The sequence below is a fragment of the Wolffia australiana genome, chromosome 9 (assembly GCF_029677425.1).
Source record: "Wolffia australiana isolate 7733 chromosome 9, ASM2967742v1".
Classification (NCBI taxonomy): domain Eukaryota; kingdom Viridiplantae; phylum Streptophyta; class Magnoliopsida; order Alismatales; family Araceae; genus Wolffia; species Wolffia australiana.
Window position 1 is genome coordinate 13580811 of NC_135843.1, and position 15557 is coordinate 13596367.

The 15557-nt window shown below is 55.3% G+C and overlaps 15 non-coding genes across 15 annotated transcripts; all 15 read right to left on the reverse strand.

The window, feature by feature from the left end:
• Nucleotides 1-1696: 1696 nt before the first annotated feature.
• LOC144708148 (5S ribosomal RNA) lies at nt 1697-1815 on the reverse strand. Its single transcript, XR_013582688.1, has one exon. It is a non-coding gene; the product is annotated as a 5S ribosomal RNA (ribosomal RNA).
• An 856-nt stretch (nt 1816-2671) lies between these two features.
• On the reverse strand, nt 2672-2790 carry LOC144708145 (5S ribosomal RNA). The gene has a single exon (XR_013582685.1). It is a non-coding gene; the product is annotated as a 5S ribosomal RNA (ribosomal RNA).
• Nucleotides 2791-3643: 853 nt separating this feature from the next.
• LOC144708162 (5S ribosomal RNA) lies at nt 3644-3762 on the reverse strand. Its single transcript, XR_013582701.1, has one exon. It is a non-coding gene; the product is annotated as a 5S ribosomal RNA (ribosomal RNA).
• An 844-nt stretch (nt 3763-4606) lies between these two features.
• LOC144708157 (5S ribosomal RNA) lies at nt 4607-4725 on the reverse strand. Its single transcript, XR_013582696.1, has one exon. It is a non-coding gene; the product is annotated as a 5S ribosomal RNA (ribosomal RNA).
• An 825-nt stretch (nt 4726-5550) lies between these two features.
• LOC144708161 (5S ribosomal RNA) lies at nt 5551-5669 on the reverse strand. Its single transcript, XR_013582700.1, has one exon. It is a non-coding gene; the product is annotated as a 5S ribosomal RNA (ribosomal RNA).
• An 850-nt stretch (nt 5670-6519) lies between these two features.
• On the reverse strand, nt 6520-6638 carry LOC144708169 (5S ribosomal RNA). The gene has a single exon (XR_013582707.1). It is a non-coding gene; the product is annotated as a 5S ribosomal RNA (ribosomal RNA).
• Nucleotides 6639-7480: 842 nt separating this feature from the next.
• LOC144708171 (5S ribosomal RNA) lies at nt 7481-7596 on the reverse strand. Its single transcript, XR_013582709.1, has one exon. It is a non-coding gene; the product is annotated as a 5S ribosomal RNA (ribosomal RNA).
• An 850-nt stretch (nt 7597-8446) lies between these two features.
• Nucleotides 8447-8565, reverse strand: LOC144708178 (5S ribosomal RNA). The gene has a single exon (XR_013582715.1). It is a non-coding gene; the product is annotated as a 5S ribosomal RNA (ribosomal RNA).
• An 831-nt stretch (nt 8566-9396) lies between these two features.
• On the reverse strand, nt 9397-9512 carry LOC144708175 (5S ribosomal RNA). The gene has a single exon (XR_013582713.1). It is a non-coding gene; the product is annotated as a 5S ribosomal RNA (ribosomal RNA).
• An 835-nt stretch (nt 9513-10347) lies between these two features.
• LOC144708094 (5S ribosomal RNA) lies at nt 10348-10466 on the reverse strand. Its single transcript, XR_013582642.1, has one exon. It is a non-coding gene; the product is annotated as a 5S ribosomal RNA (ribosomal RNA).
• An 841-nt stretch (nt 10467-11307) lies between these two features.
• On the reverse strand, nt 11308-11426 carry LOC144708105 (5S ribosomal RNA). Its single transcript, XR_013582651.1, has one exon. It is a non-coding gene; the product is annotated as a 5S ribosomal RNA (ribosomal RNA).
• Nucleotides 11427-12260: 834 nt separating this feature from the next.
• Nucleotides 12261-12379, reverse strand: LOC144708150 (5S ribosomal RNA). Its single transcript, XR_013582689.1, has one exon. It is a non-coding gene; the product is annotated as a 5S ribosomal RNA (ribosomal RNA).
• Nucleotides 12380-13230: 851 nt separating this feature from the next.
• Nucleotides 13231-13347, reverse strand: LOC144708170 (5S ribosomal RNA). The gene has a single exon (XR_013582708.1). It is a non-coding gene; the product is annotated as a 5S ribosomal RNA (ribosomal RNA).
• Nucleotides 13348-14200: 853 nt separating this feature from the next.
• On the reverse strand, nt 14201-14319 carry LOC144708159 (5S ribosomal RNA). The gene has a single exon (XR_013582698.1). It is a non-coding gene; the product is annotated as a 5S ribosomal RNA (ribosomal RNA).
• An 853-nt stretch (nt 14320-15172) lies between these two features.
• On the reverse strand, nt 15173-15289 carry LOC144708167 (5S ribosomal RNA). The gene has a single exon (XR_013582705.1). It is a non-coding gene; the product is annotated as a 5S ribosomal RNA (ribosomal RNA).
• Between the last annotated feature and the right edge of the window lie 268 nt (nt 15290-15557).

A 15557-nucleotide genomic window follows, 5' to 3' on the forward strand; every position in this document is an offset into this window, starting at 1 on the left:
GCAGCCTGGGTGGCCCCTTGGCAGACTACCTGGGTAGCCTTGGGCGAGAGAGAGAGGAAGAGAGAGAGAGAAAGAGAGAATGGAGAGAAAGAGAGAGAAGAGAAAGAGAGAGGAGAGGGGAGGCCGACATCGCAAGGCCGCGGCAGTGGCGGCAGCGGCGGTGGCGGCGGCGATGGCGGCGGCGATGGCGACTAGGGTTTGGAAGGTGGAAGATAGGGGAGGCTGGGATATCCTCCAAGAAGAGTTAAACAAAAACTCGATTCTTGAATTATGATTGCCTAATGTTTCTTGAAAACAATGGCCTATATATAGGCCTTGGAGGAAAGAGAGAATGACGAGAAAATAAAGACGTGCGCCGTGTCACGCCAAAGGGCAGTTGTGGATCTGCCTCTGGCGTCGTGTCATGACGCGCGTAGGGACGTGCGTGGTTGGATACGTGCTCGTTGACGGTTGTGGCATGTTGACTTTGGTTGACTCTGGTTGACCGTGGTCCATAGCGGGCGTGTTGACTCCGGTTGACCGAGGTGACGCCTTCGGTGCTGAAGTGTTGGCGTCCTCGCCATCAACCGTCCTCTCTATCTCACCCTAACTCTCTATCTTTCTCCATCCCTCTCTCTCTATCTCTCATCCTCTAGGCGTTCGCTCCTATCTCCATGATGTAAATAAAAATCTTATAACTTCACTCCATTATTTCTATCCTAGACATTAATCTTTGTTCACTAATCTCTTCTTAGCATGTCCCTTATATCTATTACAGATAATTATCTTTGTTCTATCATTTAATATTCCTCTCTCCCTCATTCCAATTCTAAATAATTGTCCTTCTTCTGTAATCTATCAATAGTCCGCCCCTAATTCTACCAACCTGTTATCTCTTCCCTTATTATCCCACTAAGATCTCTCTCTCTCTCTCTCTCTCTCTCTCTCTCTCTCTCTCTCTCTCTCTCTCTCTCTCTCTCTCTCCCCCCCTCTCTCTCTCTCTCTCTCCCCCCCCCCTCCCTCCCTCCACGGCGTAAATTAGGCATATTATCGCTTCGTTCCCCGGTTTCTAATCTAGGCATTCATCCCTGTTGTCTCGTCCCTTATTACTCGAAGCCTTATTCGTGTCCTAGATGCATCATCCTGTCATCTCTTATTACTCCGCCCCTTATTCGTATCCTAGATGCGTCATTCTGTCGTCTCTTATTACTCAACTCGGCCGCTCATTTGTATCCCGGGCACGTCATTCCGTCGTCTCTTACTACTCCGAACCCCTTATTTCTTCTCTAGATGCTTGACTCCGTCGTCTCCGCTCCTCCGGTGGTATTCCAAAGTATTACTCGTTCCGGACTATTCCTTGTCCGTTCCAAAGTACTCGTAGGTGTTTACCGCTTGATTTTTCGGCGACGAAGAACGAGTTCTCCGCGGAAGCCCCGCCTACCCCGGGACGAAGCGCAGCGGCCTTGCTGGGTGGCATGATCCCGTCTTGACGTGGGCGGGCTCCGCGGACACCCGCCTTGGCGTGGGTGTTGACCTCCGCTTGATTCGTATTGAAATGTTCTTGTGCGGACAAGAAGCGAGTTCTCCGCGGACGCGCGTGAAAGGGTCGAACCCGCTGAACGGGCGCTGCGCTACTCTTCATTCTCTTCGTTGCACGGCCCTTGTCCGTTCTCTTCGTTGCACCGCGATCCAAAACGAAAAGGGAGGGGAGAGCAAAAGGGTGCAACACGAGGACTTCCCAGGAGGTCACCCATCCTAGTACTGCTCTCGCCCAAGCACGCTTAACTTCGGAGTTCTGATGGGATCCGGTGCATTAGTGCTGGTGTGATCGCACCCGACATGGAATCAAGCCCGCTCGTATTTCTTCGCTGCTCGCCAGACCGCGAATGCTTGCTCGCCGGGCCCGGCGCGCTATCCCACTAAGATCTCCTCTCTCTCTCTCTCTCTCTCTCTCTCTCTCTCTCTCTCTCTCTCTCTCCCCTCCCTCCCTCCACGGCGTAAATTAGGCATATTATCGCTTCGTTCCCCGGTTTCTAATCTAGGCATTCATCCCTGTTGTCTCGTCCCTTATTACTCGAAGCCTTATTCGTGTCCTAGATGCATCATCCTGTCATCTCTTATTACTCCGCCCCTTATTCGTATCCTAGATGCGTCATTCTGTCGTCTCTTATTACTCAACTCGGCCGCTCATTTGTATCCCGGGCACGTCATTCCGTCGTCTCTTACTACTCCGAACCCCTTATTTCTTCTCTAGATGCTTGACTCCGTCGTCTCCGCTCCTCCGGTGGTATTCCAAAGTATTACTCGTTCCGGACTATTCCTTGTCCGTTCCAAAGTACTCGTAGGTGTTTACCGCTTGATTTTTCGGCGACGAAGAACGAGTTCTCCGCGGAAGCCCCGCCTACCCCGGGACGAAGCGCAGCGGCCTTGCTGGGTGGCATGATCCCGTCTTGACGTGGGCGGCCCGGGGCTCCGCGGACACCGCCTTGGCGTGGGTGTTGACCTCCGCTTGATTCGTATTGAAATGTTCTTGTGCGGACAAGAAGCGAGTTCTCGGCGGACGCGCGTGAAAGGGTCGAACCCGCCGGAACGGCGCTGCGCTACTCTTCATTCTCTTCGTTGCACGGCCCCTTGTCCGTTCTCTTCGTTGCACCGCGATCCAAAAACGAAAAAGGGAGGGGGGAGAGCAAAAGGGGTGCAACACGAGGACTTCCCAGGAGGTCACCCATCCTAGTACTGCTCTCGCCCAAGCACGCTTAACTTCGGAGTTCTGATGGGATCCGGTGCATTAGTGCTGGTGTGATCGCACCCGACATGGAATCAAGCCCGCTCGTATTTCTTCGCTGCTCGCCAGACCGCGAATGCTTGCTCCGGCCCGGGCCCGGCGCGCTATCCCACTAAGATCTCCCTCTCTCTCTCTCTCTCTCTCTCTCTCTCTCTCTCTCTCGCTCTCTCTCCCCCCCGCCTCCACGGCGTAAATTAGGCATATTATCGCCGTTCCCGGTTTCTAATCTAGGCATTCATCCCTGTTGTCTCGTCCCTTATTACTCAAGCCTTATTCGTGTCCTAGATGCATCATCCTGTCATCTCTTATTACTCCGCACCTTATTCGTATCCTAGATGCGTCATTCTGTCGTCTCTTATTACTCAACTCGGCCGCTCATTTGTATCCCGGGCACGTCATTCCGTCGTCTCTTACTACTCCGAACCCCTTATTTCTTCTCTAGATGCTTGACTCCGTCGTCTCCGCTCCTCCGGTGGTATTCCAAAGTATTACTCGTTCCGGACTATTCCTTGTCCGTTCCAAAGTACTCGTAGGTGTTTACCGCTTGATTTTTCGGCGACGAAGAACGAGTTCTCCGCGGAAGCCCCGCCTACCCCGGGACGAAGCGCAGCGGCCTTGCTGGGTGGCATGATCCCGTCTTGACGTGGGCGGCCCGGGGCTCCGCGGACACCCGCCTTGGCGTGGGTGTTGACCTCCGCTTGATTCGTATTGAAATGTTCTTGTGCGGACAAGAAGCGAGTTCTCAGCGGACGCGCGTGAAAGGGTCGAACCCGCGGAACGCGCTGCGCTCCTCTTCATTCTCTTCGTTGCACGGCCCCTTGTCCGTTCTCTTCGTTGCACCGCGATCCAAAAACGAAAAAGGGAGGGGGGAGAGCAAAAGGGGTGCAACACGAGGACTTCCCAGGAGGTCACCCATCCTAGTACTGCTCTCGCCCAAGCACGCTTAACTTCGGAGTTCTGATGGGATCCGGTGCATTAGTGCTGCTGTGATCGCACCGACATGGAATCAAGCCCGCTCGTATTTCTTCGCTGCTCGCCAGACCGCGAATGCTTGCTCCGGCCCGGGCCCGGCGCGCTATCCCACTAAGATCTCCCTCTCTCTCTCTCTCTCTCTCTCTCTCTCTCTCTCTCTCCCTCTCCCCCCCTCCCTCCCTCCACGGCGTAAATTAGGCATATTATCGCTTCGTTCCCCGGTTTCTAATCTAGGCATTCATCCCTGTTGTCTCGTCCCTTATTACTCGAAGCCTTATTCGTGTCCTAGATGCATCATCCTGTCATCTCTTATTACTCCGCCCCTTATTCGTATCCTAGATGCGTCATTCTGTCGTCTCTTATTACTCAACTCGGCCGCTCATTTGTATCCCGGGCACGTCATTCCGTCGTCTCTTACTACTCCGAACCCCTTATTTCTTCTCTAGATGCTTGACTCCGTCGTCTCCGCTCCTCCGGTGGTATTCCAAAGTATTACTCGTTCCGGACTATTCCTTGTCCGTTCCAAAGTACTCGTAGGTGTTTAGGGCTTGATTGTTCGTCGACGAAGAACTAGTTCTCGCGGAAGCCCGCCTACCCGGGACGGCGCAGCGGCCTTGCTGGGTGGCATGATCCCGTCTTGGCGTGGGCGGCCCGGGCTCCGCGGACACCCGCCTTGGCGTGGTGTTGACCTCCGCTTGATTCGTATTGAAATGTTCTTGTGCGGACAAGAAGCGAGTTCTCAGCGGACGCGTGAAAGTCGAACCCGCTGAACGGGCTGCGCTACTCTTCATTCTCTTCGTTGCACGGCCCTTGTCCGTTCTCTTCGTTGCACCGCGATCCAAAACGAAAAAGGGAGGGGGGAGAGCAAAAGGGGTGCAACACGAGGACTTCCCAGGAGGTCACCCATCCTAGTACTGCTCTCGCCCAAGCACGCTTAACTTCGGAGTTCTGATGGGATCCGGTGCATTAGTGCTGGTGTGATCGCACCCGACATGGAATCAAGCCCGCTCGTATTTCTTCGCTGCTCGCCAGACCGCGAATGCTTGCTCCGGCCCGGGCCCGGCGCGCTATCCCACTAAGGTCTCCCTCTCTCTCTCTCTCTCTCTCTCTCTCTCTCTCTCTCTCTCTCTCCCCCTCCCTCCTCCACGGCGTAAATTAGGCATATTATCGCCGTTCCCGGTTTCTAATCTAGGCATTCATCCCTGTTGTCTCGCCCTTATTACTCAAGCCTTATTCGTGTCCTAGATGCATCATCCTGTCATCTCTTATTACTCCGCCCTTATTCGTATCCTAGATCGTCATTCTGTCGTCTTATTACTCAACTCGGCGCTCATTTGTATCCCGGCACGTCATTCCGTCGTCTCTTACTACTCCGACCCCCTCACTTCTTCTCTAGACGCTTGACTCCGCCGTCTCCGCTCCTCCGGTGGTATTCCAAAGTATTACTCGTTCGGACTATTCCTTGTCCGTTCCAAAGTACTCGTAGGTGTTTACCGCTTGATTTTTGGCGACGAAGAACGAGTTCTCCGCGGAAGCCCGCCTACCCGGACGGCGCAGCGGCCTTGCTGGGTGGCATGATCCCGTCTTGGCGTGGGCGGCCGGGGCTCCGCGGACACCCGCCTTGGCGTGGGTGTTGACCTCCGCTTGATTCGTATTGAAATGTTCTTGTGCGGACAAGAAGCGAGTTCTCCGCGGACGCGCGTGAAAGGTCGAACCGCCGAACGGGCGCTGCGCTACTCTTCATTCTCTTGCACGGCCCTTGTCCGTTCTCTTCGTTGCACCGCGATCCAAAACGAAAAGGGAGGGGAGAGCAAAGGGTGCAACACGAGGACTTCCCAGGAGGTCACCCATCCTAGTACTGCTCTCGCCCAAGCACGCTTAACTTCGGAGTTCTGATGGGATCCGGTGCATTAGCGCTGGTGTGATCGCACCGACATGGAATCAAGCCCGCTCGTATTTCTTCGCTGCTCGCCAGACCGCGAATGCTTGCTCGGCCCGGCCCGCGCGCTATCCCACTAAGATCTCCTCTCCCTCTCTCTCTCTCTCTCTCTCTCTCTCTCTCTCCCCCCCCCCCTCCCTCCCTCCACGGCGTAAATTAGGCATATTATCGCTTCGTTCCCCGGTTTCTAATCTAGGCATTCATCCCTGTTGTCTCGTCCCTTATTACTCGAAGCCTTATTCGTGTCCTAGATGCATCATCCTGTCATCTCTTATTACTCCGCCTTATTCGTATCCTAGATGCGTCATTCTGTCGTCTCTTATTACTCAACTCGGCCGCTCATTTGTATCCCGGGCACGTCATTCCGTCGTCTCTTACTACTCCGAACCCCTTATTTCTTCTCTAGATGCTTGACTCCGTCGTCTCCGCTCCTCCGGTGGTATTCCAAAGTATTACTCGTTCCGGACTATTCCTTGTCCGTTCCAAAGTACTCGTAGGTGTTTACCGCTTGATTTTTCGGCGGCGCAGCGCGTGTGCTCCGCGGAAGCCCCGCCTAGCCCGGGGCGACGCGCAGCGGCCTTGCTGGGTGGCATGATCCCGTCTTGACGTGGGGCCCGGGGCTCCGCGGACACCCGCCTTGACGTGGGTGTTGACCTCCGCTTGGATTCGTATTGAAATGTTCTTGTGCGGACAAGAAGCGAGTTCTCCGCGGACGCGCGTGAAAGGGTCGAACCCGCCGGAACGGCGCTGCGCTACTCTTCATTCTCTTCGTTGCACGGCCCCTTGTCCGTTCTCTTCGTTGCACCGCGATCCAAAAACGAAAAAGGGAGGGGGGAGAGCAAAAGGGGTGCAACACGAGGACTTCCCAGGAGGTCACCCATCCTAGTACTGCTCTCGCCCAAGCACGCTTAACTTCGGAGTTCTGATGGGATCCGGTGCATTAGTGCTGGTGTGATCGCACCCGACATGGAATCAAGCCCGCTCGTATTTCTTCGCTGCTCGCCAGACCGCGAATGCTTGCTCCGGCCCGGGCCCGGCGCGCTATCCCACTAAGCTCTCCCTCTCTCTCTCTCTCTCTCTCTCTCTCTCTCTCCCCCCCTCTCTCTCTCTCTCCCCCCCCCCCTCCCTCCACGGCGTAAATTAGGCATATTATCGCTTCGTTCCCCGGTTTCTAATCTAGGCATTCATCCCTGTTGTCTCGTCCCTTATTACTCGAAGCCTTATTCGTGTCCTAGATGCATCATCCTGTCATCTCTTATTACTCCGCCCCTTATTCGTATCCTAGATGCGTCATTCTGTCGTCTCTTATTACTCAACTCGGCCGCTCATTTGTATCCCGGGCACGTCATTCCGTCGTCTCTTACTACTCCGAACCCCTTATTTCTTCTCTAGATGCTTGACTCCGTCGTCTCCGCTCCTCGGTGGTATTCCAAAGTATTACTCGTTCGGACTATTCCTTGTCCGTTCCAAAGTACTCGTAGGTGTTTACCGCTTGATTTTTCGCGACGAAGCGAGTTCTCCGCGGAAGCCCGCCTACCCCGGACGGCGCAGCGGCCTTGCTGGGTGGCATGATCCCGTCTTGGCGTGGGCGGCCGGGCTCGCGGACACCCGCCTTGGCGTGGGTGTTGACCTCCGCTTGGATTCGTATTGAAATGTTCTTGTGCGGACAAGAAGCGAGTTCTCGCGGACGCCGCGTGAAAGGGTCGAACCCGCGGAACGGCGCTGCGCTACTCTTCATTCTCTTCGCACGGCCCTTGTCCGTTCTCGTTGCACCGCGATCCAAAACGAAAAGGAGGGGGAGAGCAAAGGTGCAACACGAGGACTTCCCAGGAGGTCACCCATCCTAGTACTGCTCGCCCAAGCACGCTTAACTTCGGAGTTCTGATGGGATCCGTGCATTAGTGCTGGTGTGATCGCACCCGACATGGAATCAAGCCCGCTCGTATTTCTTCGCTGCTCGCCAGACCGCGAATGCTTGCTCGGCCGGCCCGGCGCGCTATCCCACTAAGATCTCCTCTCTCTCTCTCTCTCTCTCTCTCTCTCTCTCTCTCTCTCTCCCCTCCTCCTCCACGGCGTAAATTAGGCATATTATCGCTTCGTTCCCCGGTTTCTAATCTAGGCATTCATCCCTGTTGTCTCGTCCCTTATTACTCGAAGCCTTATTCGTGTCCTAGATGCATCATCCTGTCATCTCTTATTACTCCGCCCCTTATTCGTATCCTAGATGCGTCATTCTGTCGTCTCTTATTACTCAACTCGGCCGCTCATTTGTATCCCGGGCACGTCATTCCGTCGTCTCTTACTACTCCGAACCCCTTATTTCTTCTCTAGATGCTTGACTCCGTCGTCTCCGCTCCTCCGGTGGTATTCCAAAGTATTACTCGTTCCGGACTATTCCTTGTCCGTTCCAAAGTACTCGTAGGTGTTTACCGCTTGATTTTTCGGCGACGAAGAACGAGTTCTCCGCGGAAGCCCCGCCTACCCCGGGACGAAGCGCAGCGGCCTTGCTGGGTGGCATGATCCCGTCTTGACGTGGGCGGCCCGGGGCTCCGCGGACACCCGCCTTGACGTGGGTGTTGACCTCCGCTTGGATTCGTATTGAAATGTTCTTGTGCGGACAAGAAGCGAGTTCTCCGCGGACGCGCGTGAAAGGGTCGAACCCGCCGGAACGGCGCTGCGCTACTCTTCATTCTCTTCGTTGCACGGCCCCTTGTCCGTTCTCTTCGTTGCACCGCGATCCAAAAACGAAAAAGGGAGGGGGGAGAGCAAAAGGGGTGCAACACGAGGACTTCCCAGGAGGTCACCCATCCTAGTACTGCTCTCGCCCAAGCACGCTTAACTTCGGAGTTCTGATGGGATCCGGTGCATTAGTGCTGGTGTGATCGCACCCGACATGGAATCAAGCCCGCTCGTATTTCTTCGCGGCTCCCCGGACCGCGAATGCTTGCGCCGGCCCGGCGCGCTATCCCACTAAGATCTCCTCTCTCTCTCTCTCTCTCTCTCTCTCTCTCTCTCTCTCTCTCTCTCCCCTCCCTCCCTCCCCGGCGTACATTAGGCATATTACCGCTTCGTTCCCCGGTTTATAATCTAGGCCTTCCTCCCTGTTGTATCGTCCCTTCTTACTCGAAGCCTTATTCGTGTCCTAGATGCATCATCCTGTCATCTCTTATTACTCCGCCCCTTATTCGTATCCTAGATCGTCATTCTGTCGTCTCTTATTACTCAACTCGGCGCTCATTTGTATCCCGGCACGTCATTCCGTCGTCTCTTACTACTCCGAACCCCTTATTTCTTCTCTAGATGCTTGACTCCGTCGTCTCCGCTCCTCGGTGGTATTCCAAAGTATTACTCGTTCGGACTATTCCTTGTCCGTTCCAAAGTACTCGTAGGTGTTTACCGCTTGATTTTTCGCGACGAAGAACGAGTTCTCCGCGAAGCCCGCCTACCCGGGACGGCGCAGCGGCCTTGCTGGGTGGCATGATCCCGTCTTGGCGTGGGCGGCCGGGCTCCGCGGACACCCGCCTTGGCGTGGGTGTTGACCTCCGCTTGATTCGTATTGAAATGTTCTTGTGCGGACAAGAAGCGAGTTCTCTCGCGGACGCCGCGTGAAAGGGTCGAACCCGCCGAACGGCGCTGCGCTACTCTTCATTCTCTTCGTTGCACGGCCCTTGTCCGTTCTTCGTTGCACCGCGATCCAAAACGAAAAGGGAGGGGAGAGCAAAAGGTGCAACACGAGGACTTCCCAGGAGGTCACCCATCCTAGTACTGCTCTCGCCAAGCACGCTTAACCGGAGTTCTGATGGGATCCGGTGCATTAGTGCTGGTGTGATCGCACCCGACATGGAATCAAGCCCGCTCGTATTTCTTCGCTGCTCGCCAGACCGCGAATGCTTGCTCCGCCCGGCCCGCGCGCTATCCCACTAAGATCTCCTCTCTCTCTCTCTCTCTCTCTCTCTCTCTCTCCCTCTCTCTCTCTCTCTCCCCCTCCCTCCTCCACGGCGTAAATTAGGCATATTATCGCCGTTCCCGGTTTCTAATCTAGGCATTCATCCCTGTTGTCTCGTCCCTTATTACTCAAGCCTTATTCGTGTCCTAGATGCATCATCCTGTCATCTCTTATTACTCCGCCCTTATTCGTATCCTAGATCGTCATTCTGTCGTCTCTTATTACTCAACTCGCCGCTCATTTGTATCCCGGCACGTCATTCCGTCGTCTCTTACTACTCCGAACCCCTTATTTCTTCTCTAGATGCTTGACTCCGTCGTCTCCGCTCCTCCGGTGGTATTCCAAAGTATTACTCGTTCCGGACTATTCCTTGTCCGTTCCAAAGTACTCGTAGGTGTTTACCGCTTGATTTTTCGCGACGAAGCGAGTTCTCCGCGGAAGCCCGCCTACCCGGGACGGCGCAGCGGCCTTGCTGGGTGGCATGATCCCGTCTTGGCGTGGGCGGCCGGGCTCCGCGGACACCCGCCTTGGCGTGGGTGTTGACCTCCGCTTGATTCGTATTGAAATGTTCTTGTGCGGACAAGAAGCGAGTTCTCGCGGACGCGTGAAAGGGTCGAACCCGCGGAACGGCGCTGCGCTACTCTTCATTCTCTTCGTTGCACGCCCTTGTCCGTTCTCTTCGTTGCACCGCGATCCAAAACGAAAAAGGGAGGGGGGAGAGCAAAAGGGGTGCAACACGAGGACTTCCCAGGAGGTCACCCATCCTAGTACTGCTCTCGCCCAAGCACGCTTAACTTCGGAGTTCTGATGGGATCCGGTGCATTAGTGCTGGTGTGATCGCACCCGACATGGAATCAAGCCCGCTCGTATTTCTTCGCTGCTCGCCAGACCGCGAATGCTTGCTCCGGCCGGGCCCGCGCGCTATCCCACTAAGATCTCCTCTCTCTCTCTCTCTCTCTCTCTCTCTCTCTCTCTCTCTCTCTCTCTCTCCCTCCCTCCTCCACGGCGTAAATTAGGCATATTATCGCCGTTCCCGGTTTATAATCTAGGCATTCATCCCTGTTGTCTCGTCCCTTATTACTCGAAGCCTTATTCGTGTCCTAGATGCATCATCCTGTCATCTCTTATTACTCCGCCCCTTATTCGTATCCTAGATGCGTCATTCTGTCGTCTCTTATTACTCAACTCGGCCGCTCATTTGTATCCCGGGCACGTCATTCCGTCGTCTCTTACTACTCCGAACCCTTATTTCTTCTCTAGATGCTTGACTCCGTCGTCTCCGCTCCTCGGTGGTATTCCAAAGTATTACTCGTTCGGACTATTCCTTGTCCGTTCCAAAGTACTCGTAGGTGTTTACCGCTTGATTTTTCGACGAAGAACGAGTTCTCCGCGAAGCCCGCCTACCCGGGACGGCGCAGCGGCCTTGCTGGGTGGCATGATCCCGTCTTGGCGTGGGCGCCCGGGCTCCGCGGACACCCGCCTTGGCGTGGTGTTGACCTCCGCTTGATTCGTATTGAAATGTTCTTGTGCGGACAAGAAGCGAGTTCTCCGCGGACGCGCGTGAAAGGGTCGAACCCGCCGGAACGGCGCTGCGCTACTCTTCATTCTCTTCGTTGCACGGCCCCTTGTCCGTTCTCTTCGTTGCACCGCGATCCAAAAACGAAAAAGGGAGGGGGGAGAGCAAAAGGGGTGCAACACGAGGACTTCCCAGGAGGTCACCCATCCTAGTACTGCTCTCGCCCAAGCACGCTTAACTTCGGAGTTCTGATGGGATCCGGTGCATTAGTGCTGGTGTGATCGCACCCGACATGGAATCAAGCCCGCTCGTATTTCTTCGCTGCTCGCCAGACCGCGAATGCTTGCTCCGGCCCGGGCCCGGCGCGCTATCCCACTAAGATCTCCCTCTCTCTCTCTCTCTCTCTCTCTCTCTCTCTCTCTCTCTCCCCCCCCCCCCCCTCCCTCCCTCCACGGCGTAAATTAGGCATATTATCGCTTCGTTCCCCGGTTTCTAATCTAGGCATTCATCCCTGTTGTCTCGTCCCTTATTACTCGAAGCCTTATTCGTGTCCTAGATGCATCATCCTGTCATCTCTTATTACTCCGCCCCTTATTCGTATCCTAGATGCGTCATTCTGTCGTCTCTTATTACTCAACTCGCCGCTCATTTGTATCCCGGCACGTCATTCCGTCGTCTCTTACTACTCGAACCCTTATTTCTTCTCTAGATGCTTGACTCCGTCGTCTCCGCTCCTCGGTGGTATTCCAAAGTATTACTCGTTCGGACTATTCCTTGTCCGTTCCAAAGTACTCGTAGGTGTTTACCGCTTGATTTTTCGCGACGAAGAACGAGTTCTCCGCGGAAGCCCGCCTACCGGGACGGCGCAGCGGCCTTGCTGGGTGGCATGATCCCGTCTTGGCGTGGCGGCCCGGGGCTCGCGGACACCCGCCTGGCGTGGGTGTTGACCTCCGCTTGATTCGTATTGAAATGTTCTTGTGCGGACAAGAAGCGAGTTCTCCGCGGACGCCGCGTGAAAGGGTCGAACCCGGAACGGCGCTGCGCTACTCTTCATTCTCTTCGTTGCACGCCCTTGTCCGTTCTCTTCGCACCGCGATCCAAAACGAAAAGGGAGGGAGAGCAAAGGGTGCAACACGAGGACTTCCCAGGAGGTCACCCATCCTAGTACTGCTCTCGCCCAAGCACGCTTAACTTCGGAGTTCTGATGGGATCCGGTGCATTAGTGCTGGTGTGATCGCACCCGACATGGAATCAAGCCCGCTCGTATTTCTTCGCTGCTCGCCAGACCGCGAATGCTTGCTCCGGCCCGGGCCCGGCGCGCTATCCCACTAAGATCTCCCTCTCTCTCTCTCTCTCTCTCTCTCTCTCTCTCTCTCTCTCTCTCTCTCTCTCTCTCCCCTCCCTCCACGGCGTAAATTAGGCATATTATCGCTTCGTTCCCCGGTTTCTAATCTAGGCATTCATCCCTGTTGTCTCGTCCCTTATTACTCGAAGCCTTATTCGTGTCCTAGATGCATCATCCTGTCATCTCTTATTACTCCGCCCCTTATTCGTATCCTAGATGCGTCATTCTGTCGTCTCTTATTACTCAACTCGGCCGCTCATTTGTATCCCGGGCACGTCATTCCGTCGTCTCTTACTACTCCGAACCCCTTATTTCTTCTCTAGATGCTTGACTCCGTCGTCTCCGCTCCTCCGGTGGTATTCCAAAGTATTACTCGTTCCGGACTATTCCTTGTCCGTTCCAAAGTACTCGTAGGTGTTTACCGCTTGATTTTTGGCGACGAAGAACGAGTTCTCCGCGGAAGCCCGCCTACCCGGGACGGCGCAGCGGCCTTGCTGGGTGGCATGATCCCGTCTTGGCGTGGCGGCCCGGGCTCGCGGACACCCGCCTTGACGTGGGTGTTGACCTCCGCTTGGATTCGTATTGAAATGTTCTTGTGCGGACAAGAAGCGAGTTCTCCGCGGACGCGCGTGAAAGGGTCGAACCCGCCGGAACGGCGCTGCGCTACTCTTCATTCTCTTCGTTGCACGGCCCCTTGTCCGTTCTCTTCGCACACCGCGATCCAAAACGAAAAAGGGAGGAGAGCAAAAGGGTGCAACACGAGGACTTCCCAGGAGGTCACCCATCCTAGTACTGCTCTCGCCCAAGCACGCTTAACCGGAGTTCTGATGGGATCGGGTGCATTAGTGCTGGTGTGATCGCACCCGGCATGGAATCAAGCCCGCTCGTGTTTCTTCGCTGCTCGCCAGACCGCGGATGCTTGCTCGGCCCGGGCCCGCGCGCTATCCCACTAAGATCTCCCTCTCTCTCTCTCTCTCTCTCTCTCTCTCCCTCTCTCTCTCTCTCTCCCCTCCCTCCCTCCACGGCGTAAATTAGGCATATTATCGCTTCGTTCCCCGGTTTCTAATCTAGGCATTCATCCCTGTTGTCTCGTCCCTTATTACTCGAAGCCTTATTCGTGTCCTAGATGCATCATCCTGTCATCTCTTATTACTCCGCCCCTTATTCGTATCCTAGATGCGTCATTCTGTCGTCTCTTATTACTCAACTCGGCGCTCATTTGTATCCCGGCACGTCATTCCGTCGTCTCTTACTACTCCGAACCCCTTATTTCTTCTCTAGATGCTTGACTCCGTCGTCTCCGCTCCTCCGGTGGTATTCCAAAGTATTACTCGTTCCGGACTATTCCTTGTCCGTTCCAAAGTACTCGTAGGTGTTTACCGCTTGATTTTTCGGCGACGAAGAACGAGTTCTCCGCGGAAGCCCCGCCTACCCCGGGACGAAGCGCAGCGGCCTTGCTGGGTGGCATGATCCCGTCTTGACGTGGGCGGCTGGGCTCGCGGACACCCGCCTTGGCGTCGATGTTGACCTCCGCTTGGATTCGTATTGAAATGTTCTTGTGCGGACAAGAAGCGAGTTCTCCGCGGACGCGCGTGAAAGGGTCGAACCCGCCGGAACGGCGCTGCGCTACTCTTCATTCTCTTCGTTGCACGGCCCCTTGTCCGTTCTCTTCGTTGCACCGCGATCCAAAAACGAAAAAGGGAGGGGGGAGAGCAAAAGGGGTGCAACACGAGGACTTCCCAGGAGGTCACCCATCCTAGTACTGCTCTCGCCCAAGCACGCTTAACTTCGGAGTTCTGATGGGATCCGGTGCATTAGTGCTGGTGTGATCGCACCGACATGGAATCAAGCCCGCTCGTATTTCTTCGCTGCTCGCCAGACCGCGAATGCTTGCTCCGGCCGGGCCCGCGCGCTATCCCACTAAGATCTCCTCTCTCTCTCCCTCTCTCTCCCTCCCCCCCCCCCCCCCTCTCCCTCTCCCTCCCCCCCCCCCCCCTCCCTCCCTCCACGGCGTAAATTAGGCATATTATCGCTTCGTTCCCCGGTTTCTAATCTAGGCATTCATCCCTGTTGTCTCGTCCCTTATTACTCGAAGCCTTATTCGTGTCCTAGATGCATCATCCTGTCATCTCTTATTACTCCGCCCTTATTCGTATCCTAGATCGTCATTCTGTCGTCTCTTATTACTCAACTCGGCGCTCATTTGTATCCCGGGCACGTCATTCCGTCGTCTCTTACTACTCCGAACCCCTTATTTCTTCTCTAGATGCTTGACTCCGTCGTCTCCGCTCCTCCGGTGGTATTCCAAAGTATTACTCGTTCCGGACTATTCCTTGTCCGTTCCAAAGTACTCGTAGGTGTTTACCGCTTGATTTTTGGGCGACGAAGCGAGTTCTCCGCGAAGCCCGCCTACCCGGGACGGCGCAGCGGCCTTGCTGGGTGGCATGATCCCGTCTTGGCGTGGGCGGCGGGCTCCGCGGACACCCGCCTTGGCGTGGGTGTTGACCTCCGCTTGGATTCGTATTGAAATGTTCTTGTGCGGACAAGAAGCGAGTTCTCCAGCGGACGCCGCGTGAAAGGGTCGAACCGCCGGAACGGCGCTGCGCTACTCTTCATTCTCTTCGTTGCACGCCCTTGTCCGTTCTCTTCGTTGCACCGCGATCCAAAACGAAAAAGGGAGGGGAGAGCAAAGGGTGCAACACGAGGACTTCCCAGGAGGTCACCCATCCTAGTACTGCTCTCGCCCAAGCACGCTTAACCGGAGTTCTGCTGGGATCCGGTGCATTAGTGCTGGTGTGATCGCACCCGACATGGAATCAAGCCCGCTCGTATTTCTTCGCTGCTCGCCAGACCGCGAATGCTTGCTCCGGCCCGGGCCCGGCGCGCTATCCCACTAAGATCTCCCTCTCTCTCTCTCTCTCTCTCTCTCTCTCCCCCCCCCTCTCTCTCTCTCTCCCCCTCCTCCCTCCACGGCGTAAATTAGGCATATTATCGCTTCGTTCCCCGGTTTCTAATCTAGGCATTCATCCCTGTTGTCTCGTCCCTTATTACTCGAAGCCTTATTCGTGTCCTAGA